At 36.9% G+C, this 14,078-nt stretch overlaps 1 pseudogene; it reads left to right on the top strand.

Moving 5' to 3' along the window:
- The window catches only part of LOC145632862 (uncharacterized), a 110,544-nt pseudogene extending 96,726 nt beyond the window's left edge, over window positions 1–13,818 (top strand).
- Window positions 13,819–14,078: the final 260 nt, after the last annotated feature.

Below are 14,078 nucleotides of genomic sequence, written 5' to 3'. Positions count from 1 at the left end.
ATTAGGTGGATTCTTAATTGATTAATCTTAGTTTTTGTTTAATTCTTGGTGGATTTCCTGTATAGAATTAGACTTAAACATATCCCTTGTGTTTTGTTGATTTTCGGATCAATAATTCACATCATCTTTGGTATCAGAGCAGGTTTGCGCAACTTCGGCAAAAATTAAACTGGGAACAATTGGCTGGGAATTTTTGCGTGATTTTTTTTGCATTGAACTCTAAAAACGTCCAGATATCACCATATAAAATTTCATAACTTTAAGTTGAGTAACGCGTTCTACACAGCCTCAAACATTTGGTGTTTGTGCACTGATTTGCGGATGGGAGTCCGGTTTTTGTGTTGCCTAGTTTTCCTTCAAGATTCGATCTTTTAATCAAGATTTTTGCATAAACTGACTTGGTTTGTGTAGGAATCATGAGTGACGAGGAGGTTCCACAAGTTCCAAGGGGATTAACCTTAGAACAGGCTCAAAATCTTAGAAGAGATAGGCGAATTGACGAGTTGGCAGCAAGGATGGATGAGATATTAAAAAGGCTTGATACTCTTGCTGGAGATTCTTCAAGGAAAGGGAATTCTAACCCTAATTCTGGTTCAAGTGAGGAAGAACAACCAAGGAGGAACCCAAGGAGGCCACGAAATAATTATTCCTCAAGTGATGAATCACCAAGGCCTAGGAGGAGAGATCGACCAAAGGATGATGATAGGAACCTTAGATTAGATCTTCCCGAATTCAATGGGAGTATGAATGAACCTGAAAAATACCTTGAGTGGATTAGAAGGGCCGAGACACTATTTGATTACAAGGAGTATGATGAAAGGAAAAGATGCAAATTGGCTGAATTGAAACTGACCGGTTATGCTAGTCTTTGGTATGATAATCTAAAGAAGAAGAGGCATAAGGAGGGGCGTGCAAGAATCTCAACTTGGGAACAACTCAAGAAGCACATGAAAAAAAGGTTCGTACCTAGTGATTATATTCAAGATGTTTATCTTAAGATGCAACTTTTTAAACAAAATTCTATGACTGTTGAGAATTATATTGGTGAATTTGAAAAGTTATGCATGCTATGTGGCTTAGAAGAGATTGTTGAGCATAAGATTGCTAGATTTATTTCGGGGTTGAATGATAATATTGCTGAAAAAGTTGAATTGCAACAATATTGGTCCTTTGAGGATGTTTGCAAGGTAGCTTTGAAAGTTGAAAAACAGATAAAGGGGAAGAAAGGGACGTACACTAAGTCCTTTGTAAAGGGTTTCACTAAACCTTTTGAGAAGAACAGCTTGGAGAAAAGTGGTTCTAGTTCGAACTACAAGGAGACTAAATCAAAATTTGAAGCTCCTAAAAAGCTTGTTGAAGATAGGAAGTGCTTCAAGTGTGGTAGTGTTGGTCACATTGCAACTAATTGTCCATCAAAAAGAGTAATGACTGCTCAAGAGTGGGAACAAGAACAAGCTAAGTGTGAGCAGGGTAGTGACTATGAAGAAAAGAACGAAGAGGAAAACTTTGAAGAAGAGGAGGGGCATGTTGACGAAATTGATCCCGAGACTCATGGTCAAAGTTTGGTTCTAAGAAGGGCGCTACACTCTAAAACCGTACCTATGGAAAACAATCAAAGGGAGAAAATCTTTCTTACAAGGTGCAAGGTAGAAGATAGGTTGTGTGACATGATCATAGACACGGGGAGTTGCACTAATGTGGTATCTACTACTTTGGTAGACAAATTGAAGTGGCCAATTACTGAACATCCAAGCCCTTATAAGCTTCATTGGCTTAATAATTCGAGTGATGTTAAGGTAACTAAACAAGCCTTAATCTCCTTTTCAATTGGTAAATTTCATGATAAAGTTTTGTGTGATGTTTGTCCTATGGATGCTTGTCATATACTATTCGGCCGTCCTTGGCAATATGATAGATTTGTGAAGTTTGATGGAAGGACTAATGTGTATGTTGTGAGAAAAGGAGAAAAAGAGAGACCGGTTGCTTTAAAACCTTTAATATGCAACAAGTCTTCTAATGTTACCTCTAATTCGAAGAATTCTTATTTGATTAGTGAGAGGGAATTAGAAAAAGAGATTTGCAGCAACAATGTGGTATATATACTTGTTTCTAATGAGATTCGAATTGATCAAGATAAACAAGCAAAGAGGCCGTATGAATTGGAATCTGTTTTAGAAGAATTCAAGGATGTCTTTCCTAAGGAATTACCTCCGGGACTACCTCCTATTCGTGGGATAGAGCATCAAATTGACTTGATTCCGGGAGCACCATTACCTAATAAGGCAGCCTATAGAAGTAATCCGGAAGAAACAAAGGAGATGCAAAGACAAATTGAAGAGCTTATGACTAGAGGATACGTGAGGGAAAGTATGAGCCCTTGTGCCGTGCCTACTTTACTTGTCCCAAAGAAAGATGGGAGTTGGCACATGTGTATTGATAGTAGGAGTGTGAATAACATCACTATCAAATACCGATTTCCTATTCCAAGATTAGATGATCTACTTGATGAACTACATGGTTCAAAGTTGTTTTCTAAGATTGATCTTATGAGTGGTTATCATCAAATTCGAATGAGAGAAGGAGATGAGTGGAAAACAGCATTCAAGACTAAGTTAGGGTTGTATGAATGGTTGGTGATGCCGTTTGGACTCACTAATGCACCTAGCACTTTCATGAGGTTGATGCATGAGGTACTTAAACCTTTCCTTGGCAAGTTTGTTGTTGTTTATTTAGATGATATTCTGATATACTCTAAAAATTTGCATGATCATCTAAATCATCTAACAAGTGTGTTTGAAGTGTTAAGAGAGAAGAAACTCTATGCTAAGCTTGAAAAATGCTACTTCTTGATGTGAATTATTGATCCGAAAATCAACAAAACACAAGGGATATGTTTAAGTCTAATTCTATACAGGAAATCCACCAAGAATTAAACAAAAACTAAGATTAATCAATTAAGAATCCACCTAATTAATCAATCCAAACGAATGTTTTAACTAAAACAAGCAAAACAGCAATTGATCGCAATCAACCAAAACTCAAGTATGCAACTTAAGAAATAAATCTGAATAATAATCTATGTATATTTATTTGTGTGTTTACAGCCCTATTTATAAGACTTAGTTTACCTAGGAAGATTAGGACAAGTCCCTAATTCAATCCTAATTAAACTAGAATTCTAACTTGCTTGAAGAGCAAGCACCTTGGCGCACAAGCATACACCAAACTGATTTATTTTGCTAACTAACTGATTTTTAAAGCAACTAAATAAATAAATAAAAATTAAAGAATTAAATAAAGATTAAAGATCCTAATGCTTGAACCAAGAAAAACCCTTTCAAGTGAAAGGTAAAAACTTGTAAGCAAAATCTAAGTAAAGAAAATTCAAGAAAGTTCAAGAAAGTGAACTAGACTCCAAGAAAAGTCACTAAGCAAACCGTGGCTTTGCTTTGATATCCAAGAAAGTGTCCATGCAATGCTTGGCTTGAATCATTGTTTAGGGACAAGCTATCTTGATGCATGATAAGCAAATCTTCAAAGTTCTCCATGCTTAGACTTGCATCATCCTCCTCTTCTTCGAAAGAATTTGTCCTCAAATCTCGAAGTTCTTCATCAGGAATATACTTAGCCAAATCGCCAACATTGAATGTAGCACTAACTCCATATTCTCCCGGAAGTTCTAACTTATAAGCATTGTCATTGATCTTCTCAATAATCTTGAAAGGACCTTCACTTCTAGGCATCAACTTATTCTTGACAATTCTTCTATAGAATGAAGCTAGACCATGAAAAGACCTTAATTCACTCATATTAGTAGGAATAGGCCAAGTTTTAATAGCCTCTACTTTCAAATGATCAACTGAAACTCCATCTTTTGATACAACATAACCAAGAAAAGTAACACTAGGCACTAAGAAGTAGCATTTTTCAAGCTTAGCATAGAGTTTCTTCTCTCTTAACACTTCAAACACACTTGTTAGATGATTTAGATGATCATGCAAATTTTTAGAGTATATCAGAATATCATCTAAATAAACAACAACAAACTTGCCAAGGAAAGGTTTAAGTACCTCATGCATCAACCTCATGAAAGTGCTAGGTGCATTAGTGAGTCCAAACGGCATCACCAACCATTCATACAACCCTAACTTAGTCTTGAATGTTGTTTTCCACTCATCTCCTTCTCTCATTCGAATTTGATGATAACCACTCATAAGATCAATCTTAGAAAACAACTTTGAACCATGTAGTTCATCAAGTAGATCATCTAATCTTGGAATAGGAAATCGGTATTTGATAGTAATGTTATTCACACTCCTACTATCAATACACATGCGCCAACTCCCATCTTTCTTTGGGACAAGTAAAGTAGGCACGGCACAAGGGCTCATACTTTCCCTCACGTATCCTCTAGTCATAAGCTCTTCAATTTGCCTTTGCATCTCCTTTGTTTCTTCCGGATTACTTCTATAGGCTGCCTTATTAGGTAAGGGTGCTCCCGGAATCAAGTCAATTTGATGCTCTATCCCACGAATAGGAGGTAGTCCCGGAGGTAATTCCTTAGGAAAGACATCCTTGAATTCTTCTAAAACAGATTCCAATTCATACGGCCTCTTTGCTTGTTTATCTTGATCAATTCGAATCTCATTAGAAACAAGTATATATACCACATTGTTGCTGCAAATCTCTTTTTCTAATTCCCTCTCACTAATCAAATAAGAATTCTTTGAATTAGAGGTAACATTAGAAGACTTGTTGCTTATCAAAGGTTTTAAAGCAACCGGTCTCTCTTTTTCTCCTTTTCTCACAACATACACATTAGTCCTTCCATCAAACTTCACAAATCTATCATATTGCCAAGGACGGCCTAATAGTATATGACAAGCATCCATAGGATAAACATCACACAAAACTTTATCATGAAATTTACCAATTGAAAAGGAGATTAAGGCTTGTTTAGTTACCTTAACATCACTCGAATTATTAAGCCAATGAAGCTTATAAGGGCTTGGATGTTCAGTAGTTGGCCACTTCAATTTGTCTACCAAAGTAGTAGATACCACATTAGTGCAACTCCCCGTGTCTATGATCATGTCACACAACCTATCTTCTACCTTGCACCTTGTAAGAAAAATTTTCTCCCTTTGATTGTTTTCCATAGGTACGGTTTTAGAGTGTAGCGCCCTTCTTAGAACCAAACTTTGACCATGAGTCTCGGGATCAATTTCGTCAACATGCCCCTCCTCTTCTTCAAAGTTTTCCTCTTCGTTCTTTTCTTCATAGTCACTACCCTGCTCACACTTAGCTTGTTCTTGTTCCCACTCTTGAGCAGTCATTACTCTTTTTGATGGACAATTAGTTGCAATGTGACCAACACTACCACACTTGAAGCACTTCCTATCTTCAACAAGCTTTTTAGGAGCTTCAAATTTTGATTTAGTCTCCTTGTAGTTCGAACTAGAACCACTTTTCTCCAAGCTGTTCTTCTCAAAAGGTTTAGTGAAACCCTTTACAAAGGACTTAGTGTACGTCCCTTTCTTCCCCTTTATCTGTTTTTCAACTTTCAAAGCTACCTTGCAAACATCCTCAAAGGACCAATATTGTTGCAATTCAACTTTTTCAGCAATATTATCATTCAACCCCGAAATAAATCTAGCAATCTTATGCTCAACAATCTCTTCTAAGCCACATAGCATGCATAACTTTTCAAATTCACCAATATAATTCTCAACAGTCATAGAATTTTGTTTAAAAAGTTGCATCTTAAGATAAACATCTTGAATATAATCACTAGGTACGAACCTTTTTTTCATGTGCTTCTTGAGTTGTTCCCAAGTTGAGATTCTTGCACGCCCCTCCTTATGCCTCTTCTTCTTTAGATTATCATACCAAAGACTAGCATAACCGGTCAATTTCAATTCAGCCAATTTGCATCTTTTCCTTTCATCATACTCCTTGTAATCAAATAGTGTCTCGGCCCTTCTAATCCACTCAAGGTATTTTTCAGGTTCATTCATACTCCCATTAAATTCGGGAAGATCTAATCTAAGGTTCCTATCATCATCTTTTGGTCGATCTCTCCTCCTAGGCCTTGGTGATTCATCACTTGAGGAATAATTATTTCGTGGCCTCCTTGGGTTCCTCCTTGGTTGTTCTTCCTCACTTGAACCAGAATTAGGGTTAGAATTCCCTTTCCTTGAAGAATCTCCAGCACGAGTATCAAGCCTTTTTAATATCTCATCCATCCTTGCTGCCAACTCGTCAATTCGCCTATCTCTTCTAAGATTTTGAGCCTGTTCTAAGGTTAATCCCCTTGGAACTTGTGGAACCTCCTCGTCACTCATGATTCCTACACAAACCAAGTCAGTTTATGCAAAAATCTTGATTAAAAGATCGAATCTTGAAGGAAAACTAGGCAACACAAAAACCGGACTCCCATCCGCAAATCAGTGCACAAACACCAAACGTTTGAGGCTGTGTAGAACGCGTTACTCAACTAAAAATTATGAAATTTTATATGGTGATAGCTGGACGTTTTTAGAGTTCAATGCAAAAAGAATCACGTAAAAATTCCCAGCCAATTGTTCCCAGTTTAATTTTTCCCGAAGTTGCGCAAACCTGCTCTGATACCAAAGATGATGTGAATTATTGATCCGAAAAATATCAACAAAACACAAGGGATATGTTTAAGTCTAATTCTATACAGGAAATCCACCAAGAATTAAACAAAAACTAAGATTAATCAATTAAGAATCCACCTAATTAATCAATCCAAACGAATGTTTTAACTAAAACAAGCAAAACAGCAATTGATCGCAATCAACCAAAACTCAAGTATGCAACTTAAGAAATAAATCTGAATATTAATCTATGTATATTTATTTGTGTGTTTACAGCCCTATTTATAAGACTTAGTTTACCTAGGAAGATTAGGACAAGTCCCTAATTCAATCCTAATTAAACTAGAATTCTAACTTGCTTGAAGAGCAAGCACCTTGGCGCACAAGCATACACCAAACTGATTTATTTTGCTAACTAACTGATTTTTAAAGCAACTAAATAAATAAATAAAAATTAAAGAATTAAATAAAGATTAAAGATCCTAATGCTTGAACCAAGAAAAACCCTTTCAAGTGAAAGGTAAAAACTTGTAAGCAAAATCTAAGTAAAGAAAAATCAAGAAAGTTCAAGAAAGTGAACTAGACTCCAAGAAAAGTCACTAAGCAAACCGTGGCTTTGCTTTGATATCCAAGAAAGTGTCCATGCAATGCTTGGCTTGAATCATTGTTTAGGGACAAGCTATCTTGATGCATGATAAGCAAATCTTCAAAGTTCTCCATGCTTAGACTTGCATCACTTCTTAGTGCCTAGTGTTACTTTTCTTGGTTATGTTGTATCAAAGGATGGAGTTTCAGTTGATCATTCAAAAGTAGAGGCTATTAAAACTTGGCCTATTCCTACTAATATGAGTGAAGTAAGGTCTTTTCATGGTCTAGCTTCGTTCTATAGAAGATTTGTCAAGAATTTCTCAAGTATTGTGGCGCCTATGACCGAATGTTTGAAGAAGGACAAGGGTAAATTCGAATGGACTAAAGAAGCTCAAAGTGCGTTTGAGTTGGTAAAAAAAAAGCTATGTGAAGCACCTATACTTGCGTTACCAGATTTCTCAAGTCCTTTTGAAGTTGAAACCGATGCTAGTGGAGTTGGAATTGGAGCAGTTTTACTCCAAAAGAAGAGGCCTATTGCATATTTCAGTGAGAAATTGGGAGGAGCTCGATTGAACTATTCTACTTATGATAAAGAGTTCTATGCCATTGTTAGAGCTTTAGATCATTGGAGTCATTATCTCCGACCTAATCACTTTGTGTTGCATTCTGATCATGAAGCATTGAAGTACATACATGGACAACAAAAGCTCAATCCTAGACATGCTACATGGGTTGAATTTTTACAATCATTTAATTTTTCTTCAAGGTACAAAGAAGGGAAATCGAATGTTGTGGCTGATGCATTATCTAGAAGATACACTTTGATTGGAATTCTAAATAGCAAGCTACTTGGTTTTGAATTGATCAAAGAATACTACAAAGGTGATGATGATTTTGCTACATTGATTGAAGAGTGTTCTAAAGGAGCCGTGGGTTCTTATTTGCTGCAAGATGGTTTTCTTTTCAAAGGAAATCGACTTTGTCTTCCTAAGTGTTCTATTAGAGAGCTAGTTGTTAGAGAAGCTCATGGGGGAGGAATTGCTGGTCACTTTGGCATTACAAAGACCTTGAGTATGTTACAAGAACACTTCTATTGGCCTAAGATGCTCATGGATGTGCAACTAGTTATTTCTAGGTGTGCAACTTGTCAAAAAGCGAAGGCTACTTTTCATCAAGGCTTGTATACTCCTTTACCTGTTCCAGATTCACCTTGGGAAGATATTTCTATGGATTTTATTGTGGGATTGCCGAGAACACAACGGGGGAAAGACTCTATTATGGTTGTTGTGGATAGGTTCTTTAAGATGGCTCATTTTGTTCCTTGTCACAAAGTGGATGATGCTATGAAAGTGGCGGAATTATACTTCAAAGAGATTGTTAGATTGCATGGAATTCCAAAAACTATTGTGAGTGATCGAGATACAAAGTTCATGAGTTTCTTTTGGAAGTCTCTATGGAAGCTTGTGGGAACTAAATTGCTCTTTAGTACATCTTACCATCCACAAACTGATGGACAAACCGAGGTTACTAATCGTACTCTTGGTGCGCTATTGCGTGGGTTAGTGAGTAAGACACAAAAGGATTGGGACATCAAGTTAGCTCATGCGGAGTTTGCTTATAATAGATCACCTACATATGCTACCAAACATAGTCCCTTTGAGGTAGTTTATGGAGTCAATCCGAAACTTCCAACTGATCTTGTTCCATTGCCTAAGGGTGAGTTAATTCACAAAGATGCCGAGTCTAAGTTGAAGAGTATGCTGAAATTACATGCTCAAGTTCGAACAAGAATAGAGAAAGTAAATGACATGTACAAAGCTAGAGCAAACAAGCATAGAAAGCAACAAGGTTACAATGTTGGAGACTTGGTATGGTTACATTTGAGAAAGGAAAGATTTCCAGGAAAACGCAAGAATAAGTTGATGCCTAGAAGTGAAGGTCCTTTCAAGATTATTGAGAAGATCAATGACAATGCTTATAAGTTAGAACTTCCGGGAGAATATGGAGTTAGTGCTACATTCAATGTTGGCGATTTGGCTAAGTATATTCCTGATGAAGAACTTCGAGATTTGAGGACAAATTCTTTCGAAGAAGAGGAGGATGATGCAAGTCTAAGCATGGAGAACTTCGAAGATTTGCTTATCATGCATCAAGATAACTTGTCCCTAAACATTGATTCAAGCCAAGCATTGCATGGACACTTTCTTGGATATCAAAGCAAAGCCACGGTTTGCTTAGTGGCTTTTCTTGGAGTCTAGTTCACTTTCTTGAACTTTCTTGAATTTTCTTTACTTAGATTTTGCTTACAAGTTTTTACCTTTCACTTGAAAGGGTTTTTCTTGGTTCAAGCATTAGGATCTTTAATCTTTATTTAATTCTTTAATTTTTATTTATTTATTTAGTTGCTTTAAAAATCAGTTAGTTAGCAAAATAAATCAGTTTGGTGTATGCTTGTGCGCCAAGGTGCTTGCTCTTCAAGCAAGTTAGAATTCTAGTTTAATTAGGATTGAATTAGGGACTTGTCCTAATCTTCCTAGGTAAACTAAGTCTTATAAATAGGGCTGTAAACACACAAATAAATATACATAGATTAATATTCAGATTTATTTCTTAAGTTGCATACTTGAGTTTTGGTTGATTGCGATCAATTGCTGTTTTGCTTGTTTTAGTTAAAACATTCGTTTGGATTGATTAATTAGGTGGATTCTTAATTGATTAATCTTAGTTTTTGTTTAATTCTTGGTGGATTTCCTGTATAGAATTAGACTTAAACATATCCCTTGTGTTTTGTTGATTTTCGGATCAATAATTCACATCACTCTACTTTCGAATGATCAACTGAAACTCCATCTTCTGATACAACATAACCAAGAAAAGTAACACTAGGCACTAAGAAGTAGCATTTTTCAAGCTTAGCATAGAGTTTCTTCTCTCTTAACACTTCAAACACACTTGTTAGATGATTTAGATGATCATGCAAATTTTTAGAGTATATCAGAATATCATCTAAATAAACAACAACAAACTTGCCAAGGAAAGGTTTAAGTACCTCATGCATCAACCTCATGAAAGTGCTAGGTGCATTAGTGAGTCCAAACGGCATCACCAACCATTCATACAACCCTAACTTAGTCTTGAATGCTGTTTTCCACTCATCTCCTTCTCTCATTCGAATTTGATGATAACCACTCATAAGATCAATCTTAGAAAACAACTTTGAACCATGTAGTTCATCAAGTAGATCATCTAACCTTGGAATAGGAAATTGGTATTTGATAGTGATGTTATTCACACTCCTACTATCAATACACATGCACCAACTCCCATCTTTCTTTGGGACAAGTAAAGTAGGCACGGCACAAGGGCTCATACTTTCCCTCACGTATCCTCTAGTCATAAGCTCTTCAATTTGCCTTTGCATCTCCTTTGTTTCTTCCGGATTACTTCTATAGGCTGCCTTATTAGGTAGTGGTGCTCCCGGAATCAAGTCAATTTGATGCTCTATCCCACGAATATGAGGTAGTCTCGGAGGTAATTCCTTAGGAAAGACATCCTTGAATTCTTCTAAAACAGATTCCAATTCATACGGCCTCTTTGCTTGTTTATCTTGATCAATTCGAATCTCATTAGAAACAAGTATATATACCACATTGTTGCTGCAAATTTCTTTTTCTAATTCCCTCTCACTAATCAAATAAGAATTCTTCGAATTAGAGGTAACATTAGAAGACTTGTTGCTTATCAAAGGTTTTAAAGCAACCGGTCTCTCTTTTTCTCCTTTTCTCACAACATACACATTAGTCCTTCCATCAAACTTCACAAATCTATCATATTGCCAAGGACGGCCTAATAGTATATGACAAGCATCCATAGGACAAACATCACACAAAACTTTATCATGAAATTTACCAATTGAAAAGGAGATTAAGGCTTGTTTAGTTACCTTAACATCACTCGAATTATTAAGCCAATGAAGCTTATAAGGGCTTGGATGTTCAGTAGTTGGCCACTTCAATTTGTCTACCAAAGTAGTAGATACCACATTAGTGCAACTCCCCGTGTCTATGATCATGTCACACAACCTATCTTCTACCTTGCACCTTGTAAGAAAGATTTTCTCCCTTTGATTGTTTTCCATAGGTACGGTTTTAGAGTGTAGCGCCCTTCTTAGAACCAAACTTTGACCATGAGTCTCGGGATCAATTTCGTCAATATGCCCCTCCTCTTCTTCAAAGTTTTCCTCTTCGTTCTTTTCTACATAGTCACTACCATGCTCACACTTAGCTTGTTCTTGTTCCCACTCTTGAGCAGTCATTACTCTTTTTGATGGACAATTAGTTGCAATGTGACCAACACTACCACACTTGAAGCACTTCCTATCTTCAACAAGCTTTTTAGGAGCTTCAAATTTTGATTTAGTCTCCTTGTAGTTCGAACTAGAACCACTTTTCTCCAAGCTGTTCTTCTCAAAAGGTTTAGTGAAACCTTTTACAAAGGGCTTAGTGTACGTCCCTTTCTTCCCCTTTATCTGTTTTTCAACTTTCAAAGCTACCTTACAAACATCCTCAAAGGACCAATATTGTTGCAAGTAAACTTTTTCAGCAATATTATCATTCAACCCCGAAATAAATCTAGCAATCTTATGCTCAACAATCTCTTCTAAGCCACATAGCATGCATAACTTTTCAAATTCACCAATATAATTCTCATCAGTCATAGAATTTTGTTTAAAAAGTTGCATCTTAAGATAAACATCTTGAATATAATCACTAGGTACGAACCTTTTTTTCATGTGCTTCTTGAGTTGTTCCCAAGTTGAGATTCTTGCACGCCCCTCCTTATGCCTCTTCTTCTTTAGATTATCATACCAAAGACTAGCATAACCGGTCAGTTTTAATTCAGCAAATTTGCATCTTTTCCTTTCATCATACTCCTTGTAATCAAAGAGTGTCTCGGCCCTTCTAATCCACTCAAAGTATTTTTCAGGTTCATTCATACTCCCATTGAATTCGGGAAGATCTAATCTAAGGTTCCTATCATCATCCTTTGGTCTATCTCTTCTCCTAGGCCTTGGTGATTCATCACTTGAGGAATAATTATTTCGTGGCCTCCTTGGGTTCCTCCTTGGTTGTTCTTCCTTACTTGAACCAGAATTAGGGTTAGAATTCCCTTTCCTTGAAGAATCTCCAGCACGAGTATCAAGCCTTTTTAATATCTCATCCATCCTTGCTGCCAACTCGTCAATTCGCCTATCTCTTCTAAGATTTTGAGCCTGTTCTAAGGTTAATCCCCTTGGAACCTGTGGAACCTCCTCGTCACTCATGATTCCTACACAAACCAAGTCAGTTTATGCAAAAATCTTGATTAAAAGATCGAATCTTGAAGGAAAACTAGGCAACACAAAAACCGGACTCCCAACCGCAAATCAGTGCACAAACACCAAACGTTTGAGGCTGTGTAGAACGCGTTACTCAACTAAAAATTATGAAATTTTATATGGTGATAGCTGGACGTTTTTAGAGTTTAATGCAAAAAGAATCATGCAAAAATTCCCAGCCAATTGTTCCCAGTTTAATTTTTTCCGAAGTTGCGCAAACCTGCTCTGATACCAAAGATGATGTGAATTATTGATCCGAAAATCAACAAAACACAAGGGATATGTTTAAGTCTAATTCTATACAGGAAATCCACCAAGAAATAAACAAAAACTAAGATTAATCAATTAAGAATCCACCTAATTAATCAATCCAAACGAATGTTTTAACTAAAACAAGCAAAACAGCAATTGATCGCAATCAACCAAAACTCAAGAATGCAACTTAAGAAATAAATCTGAATATTAATCTACGTATCATTTGTGTGTTTTACAGCCCTATTTATAGACTTAGTTTACCTAGGAAGATTAGGACAAGTTCCTAATTTAATCCTAATTAAACTAGAATTCTAACTTGCTTGAAGAGCAAGCACCTTGGAGAACAAGCACACGCCTAAACTGATTTATTTTGCTAACTAACTGATTTTTAAAGCAACTAAATAAATAAATAAAAATTAAAGAACTAAATAAAGATTAAAGATCCTAATGCTTGAACCAAGAAAAACCCTTTCAAGTGAAAGGTAAAAACTTGTAAGCAAAAATCTAAGTAAAGAAAATTCAAGAAAGTTCAAGAAAGTGAACTAGACTCCAAGAAAAACCACTAAGCAAACCGTGGCTTTGCTTTGATATCCAAGAAAGTTTCCATGCAATGCTTGGCTTGAATCAATGTTTAGGGACAAGCTATCTTGATGCATGATAAGCAAATCTTCGAAGTTCTCCATGCTTAGACTTGCATCAACGTGTCATCCTCTGATTGGACCACGTGGCGGGGTACAATTACCCTAAACATTTGCCCCTCACAGATGTGACGTGGCACGCCACGTGGCATCTGTGACACGCGTCACGCTCCGGTTGGTGGTAATTTTACCACCAAAGAGTAACCGTTCGCCTTCCGAGTAAATTACGGGAATGCCCCCGCATTTACCCTCTATATATGTCGTTTACCCTCATAATTTTGTACGTTTACAAAAATTTTCTAGAGAGACAACTTTGAGAGTGCAGAAGTCATCCGTTTGAGTCAGGCGCAAGAAAGAAAGCTTGTTCTTCATCAACCCAGCCGGACCCGTCTATCTTCAGATATCAAATCTAAAGGTACCGTCTCTGCCTCTCTCAGCTCTTTTTCTTGTTTCACCGCTTGTACATATTTCTTGCAATAAATGGATGCATCACCAACACACACGGCACAGCCTAGGTTAGAGTCCAGCCGGTCACCAGGGACGGCTGAGTCTAGGACTGGGAGTGCCGTCTCGGGGTGTGTGGACCACCCTTTGGCTTGG

The sequence above is a fragment of the Chenopodium album genome, chromosome 5, assembly GCF_948465745.1.
Source record: "Chenopodium album chromosome 5, dcCheAlbu1.1, whole genome shotgun sequence".
In the NCBI taxonomy this organism is placed as follows: Eukaryota; Viridiplantae; Streptophyta; class Magnoliopsida; order Caryophyllales; family Amaranthaceae; genus Chenopodium; species Chenopodium album.
Note: the sequence above shows the minus strand (reverse complement) of the source record. Positions and strands in the feature narration are given on the sequence as shown.